The sequence below is a fragment of the Callithrix jacchus genome, chromosome 1 (genome assembly GCF_049354715.1).
Source record: "Callithrix jacchus isolate 240 chromosome 1, calJac240_pri, whole genome shotgun sequence".
Lineage (NCBI taxonomy): Eukaryota > Metazoa > Chordata > Mammalia > Primates > Cebidae > Callithrix > Callithrix jacchus.
The window spans coordinates 216,545,215-216,554,237 of record NC_133502.1 but is presented as its reverse complement, the minus strand read 5'-3'; the positions used below and the strand labels follow the sequence as shown (position 1 = coordinate 216,554,237).

The 9,023-nt window shown below is 41.3% G+C and overlaps 1 long non-coding RNA gene across 5 annotated transcripts in view; it reads right to left on the bottom strand.

The window, feature by feature from the left end:
• LOC118147682 (uncharacterized) overlaps positions 1–9,023 on the bottom strand; it is a 75,881-nt gene that overhangs the window by 26,248 nt on the left and 40,610 nt on the right. For 4 of the 5 annotated variants that reach the window (XR_013527433.1, XR_008475368.2, XR_008475370.2 and 1 more), the window contains one exon: positions 399–7,698. This is a non-coding gene — a long non-coding RNA (uncharacterized LOC118147682). Of the gene's footprint in view, positions 1–398; positions 7,699–9,023 lie in introns of those variants that run through there. The other variant, XR_008475367.2, reaches the window with a different exon arrangement.

Below are 9,023 nucleotides of genomic sequence, written 5' to 3'. Positions count from 1 at the left end.
TGTAGACTTACATTTCCAGCAGATGACAGTAAAAAAAAAAAGAAAAATGTACTTGCTGTGAAGCATTTAAGTTCAGATTTTCACTGTGGAACTTATTTGCAATTAAAAATGTTTGTTATTCTAAAATTTCTAATACATTCTAAATGTAAAAACTGATAATAAGAAACTGACAGGTTTTTTGTGAATGTACAAGTCTTCCTTTTGTACATTTTTTTTTTAATTATTATACTTTAAGTTCTGCAGTACATGTGCAGATCGTGTAGGATTGTTACATAGGTATACACATGCCATGGTGGTTTGCTGCACCCACCCCCCCATCATCTACATTAGGTATTTCTCCTAATGTTATCCCTCCCCAATCCCCCCACCTCCTGCTCTCCCTCCCCTAGCCCCCCACACCACAACAGACCCCAGTGTGTGATGTTCCTTTCCCTGTGTCTGTGTGTTCTCATTGTTCAGCACCCACTAATGAGTGAGAACACACAGTGTTTGGTTTTCTGTTCTTGTGTCAGGTTATTGAGAATCATGGGTTCCAGTTTCATCCATATCCCTGCAAAGGACATAAATTCATCCTTTTTATGGCTGCATAGTATTCCATGGTGTGTATGTGCCACATTTTCTTTATCCAGTCTATCATCGATGGGCATTTGGGTTGGTTGCTAGTCTTTGCTATTGTAAACAGTGCCGCAATGAACCAAAATCTTCTTCCATTTAATTTCCATTTCTCTGGAAATTTAGTGCTCGCTATCAAATCCCTGCTCTTCCAAACTCCACCCAGTTGTTTCTTAGCTCTTGGGTAAGCTCTTCCAGTTCTTCATGCCTCCTAGACTTCTGTTTAAACAGATGTCTGTTGATTCTGGCTAGAAGAGGTAAAGTTGTCAACTCTACTCTGTAACCCAGCTATGTTCTGTCACATAGGCAAGTTGATTTCCAATGTTTCTCCATGCAAATTCCAGAGGTAGCTAAGGGTATGTGTCAAACACAGCCGGGGCCGGCGGGGGACGGGGAGGGAAACAGAAGAAAAATGAATGGGGAAAAGCAGCAAGCAGAGGAACCTGAGACATAGAGAAGAGAGAAAAGGAGGATGAAGAGCAGAGGAAGAAAAAGAGGACAAGGACAAGGAGGCTGTGCTGGGTTGTTCCTTTACATAAATGATTATACCCTTAGAAAAGGAGCATCAGTGGCAGATTCTTGTTTCCTGACACTAATGTTAGAAAACTCAGCAAAGGTGGGGTCTCCCCTTGAAGACAGGACCTGGGGGCAATCAGAACAGCACACTTGCAGCTGGGAGATGGGTCAGGGCCTTTCCTTCATTGTGGAGAAAAGTCCGGCATTTGCATTTTAAAGAAAACTTCTTTCAAAGACACTGGATCACTTTCAAGTGAGAAGCCACTGATTCTGCCTGAAACAGTGAGGAAAAACAGGGTATTTATTTTTGCGCTTCTTCCACTGGTTCCCGGAGCAATCAGAAAGGGCAGCTTAGGTTGAAGCAGAGCGAGTGTGCTGGTGGTTTGGGAGAACAGGAAGAGCAGTTCTCCTCACCCCACAGGTAATCACCAGAGCCAGGTGACGGGAGGCGGGAGAGGGCTGAGTCCTCTCGCTTTATTTTGCTGTTTGCTGTTTGAGAAATTGAGATTTCTATCAAGAGTCGGGGCAGGTTGCTGGTTTGTGGTTGGCCGTGGTTTCAAAGGAGAATTTATAACAAAAATCGAAAACAAAAGTAGTCTCAGCATGGATAAATTATATCAGACTGCCTGTATTTCTTTCTTCAAATTTCTGAGGGAAAATTTACATGCAGTGAAATGCGCAGATCTTAACTGTTCACTTTTACATATGCACACCTATCAACACTTGGAACTTTTTATCATTCAGAAAGTTCCGTCATTCAGAAAACACCCCCCCAGTCACTGTCTGTTGGCAAAAAAAAGACTAACCCTGGAAACCCTATAAAACCTTCTGAGGTAAATACAAGAACTACGACCTATGACACAGTCTCAGGGGATCCTGATAACGCGTGCCCAAGGTGTTTGGGTTATATCTTCATTTTATACATTTTAGGGAGATAGGAGTCACAGGCAAAGACATAATCAATGCATGTAAGGTTTACGTTGATTTGACCACGAAAGACCCAGAAAGATCTCAAATTAAGGGGCTTCCAGGTCATAGGTGAACGCAAGATTTCCTAATTGGCAACTGGTGGAAAGAGCTTTCCCCGAAGTGTTGGAGTCAGCACAAAGGCATCTGAGGGTTAACATAAGAGGGGATTGGAAGCCAAGGTTCTTGTTATGTAGATGAAGGCTCCGGGTGGCTGGCTTCAGAGAGAAGGGATAGTAGATTTCTCTTATCTGAACTTAAATGTATCAGACTCTTGTTTAAAGCTCTCCTGGATTAGGAGAAAACATGGAAAGGGAAGCAGATTCCCTAAAGAATGAAGATCTCCCCACAAGTCACAGCTCTGCAGGGCCATTTCAAAATATGCCACGGAAATCCATTTTGATGTAAAATATTTGTATTTCCTTTAGGACCTGTTACCCGTCATGTGATATTTATCAGAGTCAGGTTGAAGTTGGTATCTCACTGCGACAAAGAGTCTGTTTTGTCAGTCTTAGAGTCTTGATTTTAATGTGAACGCTGGTCAGTTGTGCCTACCTTTCAAAAGGGAGGAGGGGCGAGATGGCTCAAGCCTGTAATCCCAGCACTTTGAAAGGCTAAGGTGGGAAGATCACCTGAGGTCAGGAGTTCAAGATTAGCCTGGCCAACATGACAAAACGCTGTCTCTACTAAAAATACAAAAATTAGCCAGGCATGGTGTCGGGTGCCTGTGATCCCAGCTACTTGGGAAGCTGAGGCAGGAGAATCGCTTGAACCTGGGAGGCGGAGGTTACAGTGAGCTGAGATCCTGCCACTTGCGCCCCAGCTTGGGTGACAAGCGGACTCTGTGGCAAAAAATAATTATAATAATAATAATTGAGACTATACTCTTTACACGTAAAATCTGTAACTGTAATAAAGCTTTTTGAAGGACTGATTCCATCACAGCCTTCCTGGATTTCAGGTTTCTTTGGAAGCTCCTTGGCCACATAGTGTAGGTGTACATGAAAAATTTATAGGAAAATGATCAACACCTATGCAAAGTCATATGCCTTTTCTCTCATCCACCAGCGACATATGGAGATGCTCCTTAATGTACATTCTTGCCAATACTGGACAGCATTAGTCTTTAATACAGTCACCTCTGGATGCGAGGTCGCATTCACTGTGCTTTAAACTTGAATATCTTTGATTACTGAAGTTTTAACCCCTTCATGTACTTGCTGGCCATATATCTTCTTTCATGAAGCAGCCGTTTATGTGATGTATCCACGTTTGCTTGACCCGTAACTGACTTGTGGGATATTACCATACAATCTCCAAAACCAGCCATTTTTCCTGGGACAAATGTTTGTATTGTATTGGCAATATTTTCTCTGAGTCTGTGCCTTGCCTTTCCGTTTTCTTAATGGTACCTTCTGATGAAAAGAAGCTTTTAATTTTGAGGAGGCTCAAACTGTCCATTTATTTTCTTTTACGGTTATTGCTTTTTGTGTCCTGCTAAGAAACATTTCCCTACTCCGAAGTTGCAGTTACATTCTTCGGTTTTCTTCCACAAGCTTTACGGTTACAGATTTTACACGTGAGACACGGTCTCAATTAACGTCAGTGAATAGTGTCAAATAAGGGTTGACTATTTTTTACGTTGATATTTAATTGTCAGAGTTCTATTTCTTTAAAAGATTTTTTTATCCAGTAAATGACCTTGACACCTTTGTCAAAAATTAATTAATTTTATATTGTATGAGTGGATCTGGACTCTATTATTTTCCATTGATCTATGTAATTTGCAAACTAATATGTATTTTAGAAACAAATTATTACTAACGAAAAAAAGCTTTCACTTTGAATAAAATTGTTTTAATATATATATCAGTTTGGAGAGAATTGACATATTGATAATATTAATTCCCCAAGTCTGTGAACATGGTATATCTCTCCATTTATCTATCTCTTTTTCAAATTTATATAAATACTTTACAAACTTATATGGTATGTTACTATATTTTCCAAATAAAAAGGTCACATGTAATTTTTTAAAGTTATCCTTAAGTGTTTTATTTATTTTCATGAATTATTTGTAAATGTGATTTCCAATTGTTTGCTGCTTTTAAATAGGAAATGAACTTTATATTGATGTTTTATATGACAATCCTAAATTTACTAATGAAGCTGCTTCTTTTATATTGCTCTGAGATTGGTTAAGAGATTTCTATGTATGCGACAATGCATACGTATCTGTTGACATGGACAGTTTTACTTTTTACTTTGAAATATTCATTTATACCGGGCCGGGCGCGGTGGCTCAAGCCTGTAATCCCAGCACTTTGGGAGGCAGAGGCGGGCGGATCACGAGGTCAGGAGATCGAGACCATCCTGGTCAACATGGTGAAACCCCATCTCTACTAAAAATACAAAAAAATTAGCTGGGCATGGTGGTGCGTGCCTGTAATCCCAGCTACTCAGGAAGCTGAGGCAGGAGAATTGCCTGAACCCAGGAGGCGGAGTTGTGGTGAGCTGAGATCGCGCCATTGCACTCCAGCCTGGGGAACAAGAGCGAACTCCGTCTCAAAAAAAAAAAAAAGAAAGAAATATTTATTTATACCATGTATGTTTTCTCGCATGCTCACCCCAGCCAGGGCTTTCAGTGTAATCATACAGAAGTGACCGAAAGCAGACTCTTTGCCTTCTTTCTGATCTTACGGTAAAAGCACTCAATATCTCACCATTAGATGATGTGTAAAGGAAGATGAAGCATCTCAAGACCCCAAACTTTAGCACAGAGGCTGACTCATGCAACGAACTCTTCCAGACGAAGAGCTGTCACTCGCAACATGCATCTGCCAGACCCCCACGAAAAGGTGAAAGGCTGCAGGCATCTGGAAAAGCTGCACGAATCCTATCATTCATCAGTAAGTTCTTTGCTGGCCTCCCATAAACAAGGACATGCTAATTGTGAGTTTGAGTCTACAACCTAAGTCTAGGTGCTAAGACTAAATCCGTTTGATTCCACACTGATAATGCTGATTACAAGCTTATCTTCCCAGGTGCAGAGCAAAGACAAGACTAATTTCTCCACCTACCCGGAGATATCTGCGTAATTGACTCTTTCCCGCTTTTTTTTTTCTCTTCAAATATTCAAATATTCACCTCATCTTACATGAAATGCAGATTTACTGGGCATTTACCAAAGTCTCACAGGAACAAAGCCATTCCCCTTAAGACCTACCTGCCCCTCTTCCTACATGCCTTTCCCCACTTTAAGGAAAAGTATTCCTACTAACCCTCCTGAAAACTTCTTCAGGAAAATGGCCACAGGTGTGTCTGTGGCTGGTATTTTTCCCAGATGTGCCCTAAAGCTGCCTTAATAATCCTTGATGACTGAGATTTATGCTTCGGCCACTGATTTTGGTTGTCCAATGTGAGCTGCAGGTTTTTCATGCGTGTCCTTTATTCTTAATATGTTGTCACATCCTGCTGAACCCAAAGCTGAAGACATCCCAACGTAGGGGAGTTCTCACAAAGGAGCGCTCCAAACTGAGCACCAGCTGGGGATGAGACCGGTTGGGGTTCCAAAGGAAGAGGCACGAAATGACTGGGTGATCCGTCCAAGGCATTTATTAAGGAAACTCACTTGCGGAGGGCTGCCGCAAACCTCGAGACAGTGAGAGAGAAGGGTGTTCCACCTAAGCATGTCTGCAGCGAGGCTAGGGCATGGGGTTTTCCTGACGACCTAAGGAATCTGACTCGGGGCCACGGGTCAGATAAAGATATCGCCTAGGTATCTTTATCAGTGCCCAGAATGTTCAAGGGCCTGGTTTGGGTTCAAGCCTGCTGGGGAAAACCTGCTCCAGGCTGGGTCACAGAGCAGTCAATGCACTCCATGGCTTTCGGTCAGGACACAGAAAGAAAGAGTGGGGAGCTGGGGTCCCTACAGGGATGAATAATAGTAATTGATTTTAGAATGTTAAACAAGCATTGCATTTCCAGAATAAACTCCATTTAATAATGCCTATTATGTTTTTATATATCACTATATTCTATGTGCTAATGTCTTGCTTAGGAGTTTTGTGTTTCTGTTGTTGAGAACTATTGAGCTATAATTTTATTTCTTGTAATATTTTTATTAGGTTTTAGTATCCGAGTTACACTGGTATCATGAAATGATTTAAAAATGAATATTGCCTTTTCCTCCATTTTTGAAATAGTATGTATGGGATTGGTAATACTTCTTAGTGTGATGTTAAATTCATCATTTAAGCTACCTGGGCCTGGAGTTTTTTGTAAAAAGATATTTAATTTTCTTTCTTTCTTTCTTCTCTTTTCTTTTATTTTTTAAAGATAGGGTCTCACCATGTTGGTCAGGCTGGTCTTGAACTCACGACCTCAGGTGATCCGCCCGCCTTGGCCTCCAAAGTGCTTGGATTACAGGCATGAGCCACCACACCCAGCTTTTAATTTTCAATTCAATGTATTCATAGCTTTAGGGTGCTTCAGATTTTCTATTTCTTCTTGTTTTGATAAGTTATTTTAAAAGAAAAGTATCCATTAAATCTAAGTTTTAAAAATTACTGGCATCAAGATTTTAACAATATGCATTTCACACCTGTGTCTCCCTCAGTGATATCCTCTTTCATTCCAATACTGTGCATTAGCAGCTCTCCCCTCCCTTACCTCACTGTGTGTGTGTGTGTGTGTGTTTCTTTATTATCTGTCTTGCTAAGGTCTTACCAACCTGTTCGCCTTTTCAAAGACCTTTCGGAACTTCGCTAATTTTTTGCTGTCTTAACTGCAGGTTTTCTCCTGCCTTTACTCCTGCTCTAACTGCAGTTCCTTCCATTGTCCCGCTACCCCCGGCGTTCGTTTTGCCTTCTTTTTCTCGCTTCTTAAGGCAGAGCGTTGGCTTTAAAACTTTCTTCCCTCCCAATGACACACGGAAATTTACGGATTTCTTTATGACCATTGTTTCGACTCCAGCTCACAGTTTGGATGTGCGTTGATTTTCATCTACTTTTCAGTATGATTCCTTTGACTCGTGGGTGAGTTTTTGACTTTAGTTGCCAACTGTTTGGGATTTTCTTTTTATTCATTTCTAGTTTGGCTGCAGTGTCTTTATCAGGTTTTGCTCTCGCAATATCAGGTTGGTGCAAGAGTAATCCCGGTTTTTGTCACTGAAAGCAATGGTACAGCCCGCAATTACTTCTGCACCAATTTATTAAAATGACTTGTAAAGTGCTCCCTCCCTCTATTACATTTTATGGTGACCAAAAAGGTTTCATTTAAATTTCACTCCTACAAAGTTTACTGAAATATATTTTATGCCACAATGTATGATTTTGTCACGGTGAACTTTTCATAAGCACAGGGAAAGGACGTGTACCTGCAATTGTGGAATACGGTGTCTTACAAATGTCAGCCACATCAGGTTTGTTGAGAGATTCGTTTTCATCTTCTGCATCCTTAAAGATTTTGTGTCTACTTGTTCTATGTCACCAAACAATGGGTGTGAACATAGCCACATATGTTTTTGAGTCTGTTTCTCCTGTTAGTTCTGCCAAGTTTTTATGTATTCTATTTGGAGATAACATGATCTATGCGTAGAAAAACCTAAGGAACATCGGAGACACACAGAGCAAGCCAACAGACTCAGCAAGGTCATACGATACAACTTCAGATACAAAAGCCAATTGTATTTCTACGTGAGTAACGAGCTAACTAAAAACGAAGCTTAAAAACACTAATTCCACTCAAAAATAGCATCAGCGAGAATAAAATACTTAGGAATACATTTAATTGAAAAGTGCTAGGCTTGTAGACTGAAAATTAGAACGTACTCTGGAGATAAATTAGGGATCTGTACAAATAAAGACATCCATGTTTATGGATTAAAAGACTCAACATGGTTAAGATGATGATTCGCCCCTAAATTGATTCATAGATCCGACATAAGCCCAAACAAAATGCCAGCAGGGTTTTATTTATATTGTGATGTATTCATCTTAATATGTGTATTTAAACACACAGGTCATAGAACAGCACAAGTAATTATGAACGAGCAGTACACAGTTGGAGATCCTGCTCTTTCCGATTTCTAAACTTCCCTTAAAGCAGCAGTAATCAAGGAAATGTGACATTGGCATGAGGACAGACATACAGATCCATGGAACAGAATTAAGAGTCCTTAACATTTATCATTCATTCAACAAAGCTGCCAAGACAATTAAATGGAAAAAGAAGACTTTTTTTTCCAACAGATGGTGCTGAAACAATTGAATATCCATAGGGAGGAGGGGGAGGAGGAGGAGGAGGAGGAGGAGGAGGAGGAGGAGGAGAAGGAGGAGGAGGAGGACGAGGAGGAGGAGGAGGAGAAGGAGGAGGAGGAGGACGAGGAGGAGGAGAAGGAGGAGGAGGAGGAGGACGAGGAAGAGGAGGAGGAGGAGGATGATGAGGAGGAGGAGGATGATGAGGAGGAGGACGAGGAGGAGGAGGAGGAGGAGGACAATGAGGAGGAGGAGGAGGACGAGGAGGAGGAGGAGGACGAAGACAACGAGGAGGAGGAGGAGGAGGACGAGGAGGAGGAGGACGACGAGGAGGAGGATGACCACGACGAGGAGGAGGACGAGGAGGAGGAGGAGGAGAACGAGGAGGAGGAGAGGAGGAGGAGGAGGAGGAGGAGGAGGAGGAGGAAGAGAAACAGAGGTGGTGGAGGAGGAGGAGGACTTAGAGCTTTACCTCACACCATATGCAAAAAAATTCATTCAAAGGGTATCGAAGACCTCAATGTAATAATTATAATTTTAGAACTTCTAGAAGCAAAGAGGAGAAAATCTTTGTGACTTTGGTGAGACCAAGAATTCTTAAATATGACATCAAAAGCATGACCCATAAAAAAGAATCTGATAAACTGAACTCCTTCAAAGATAAAAACATTT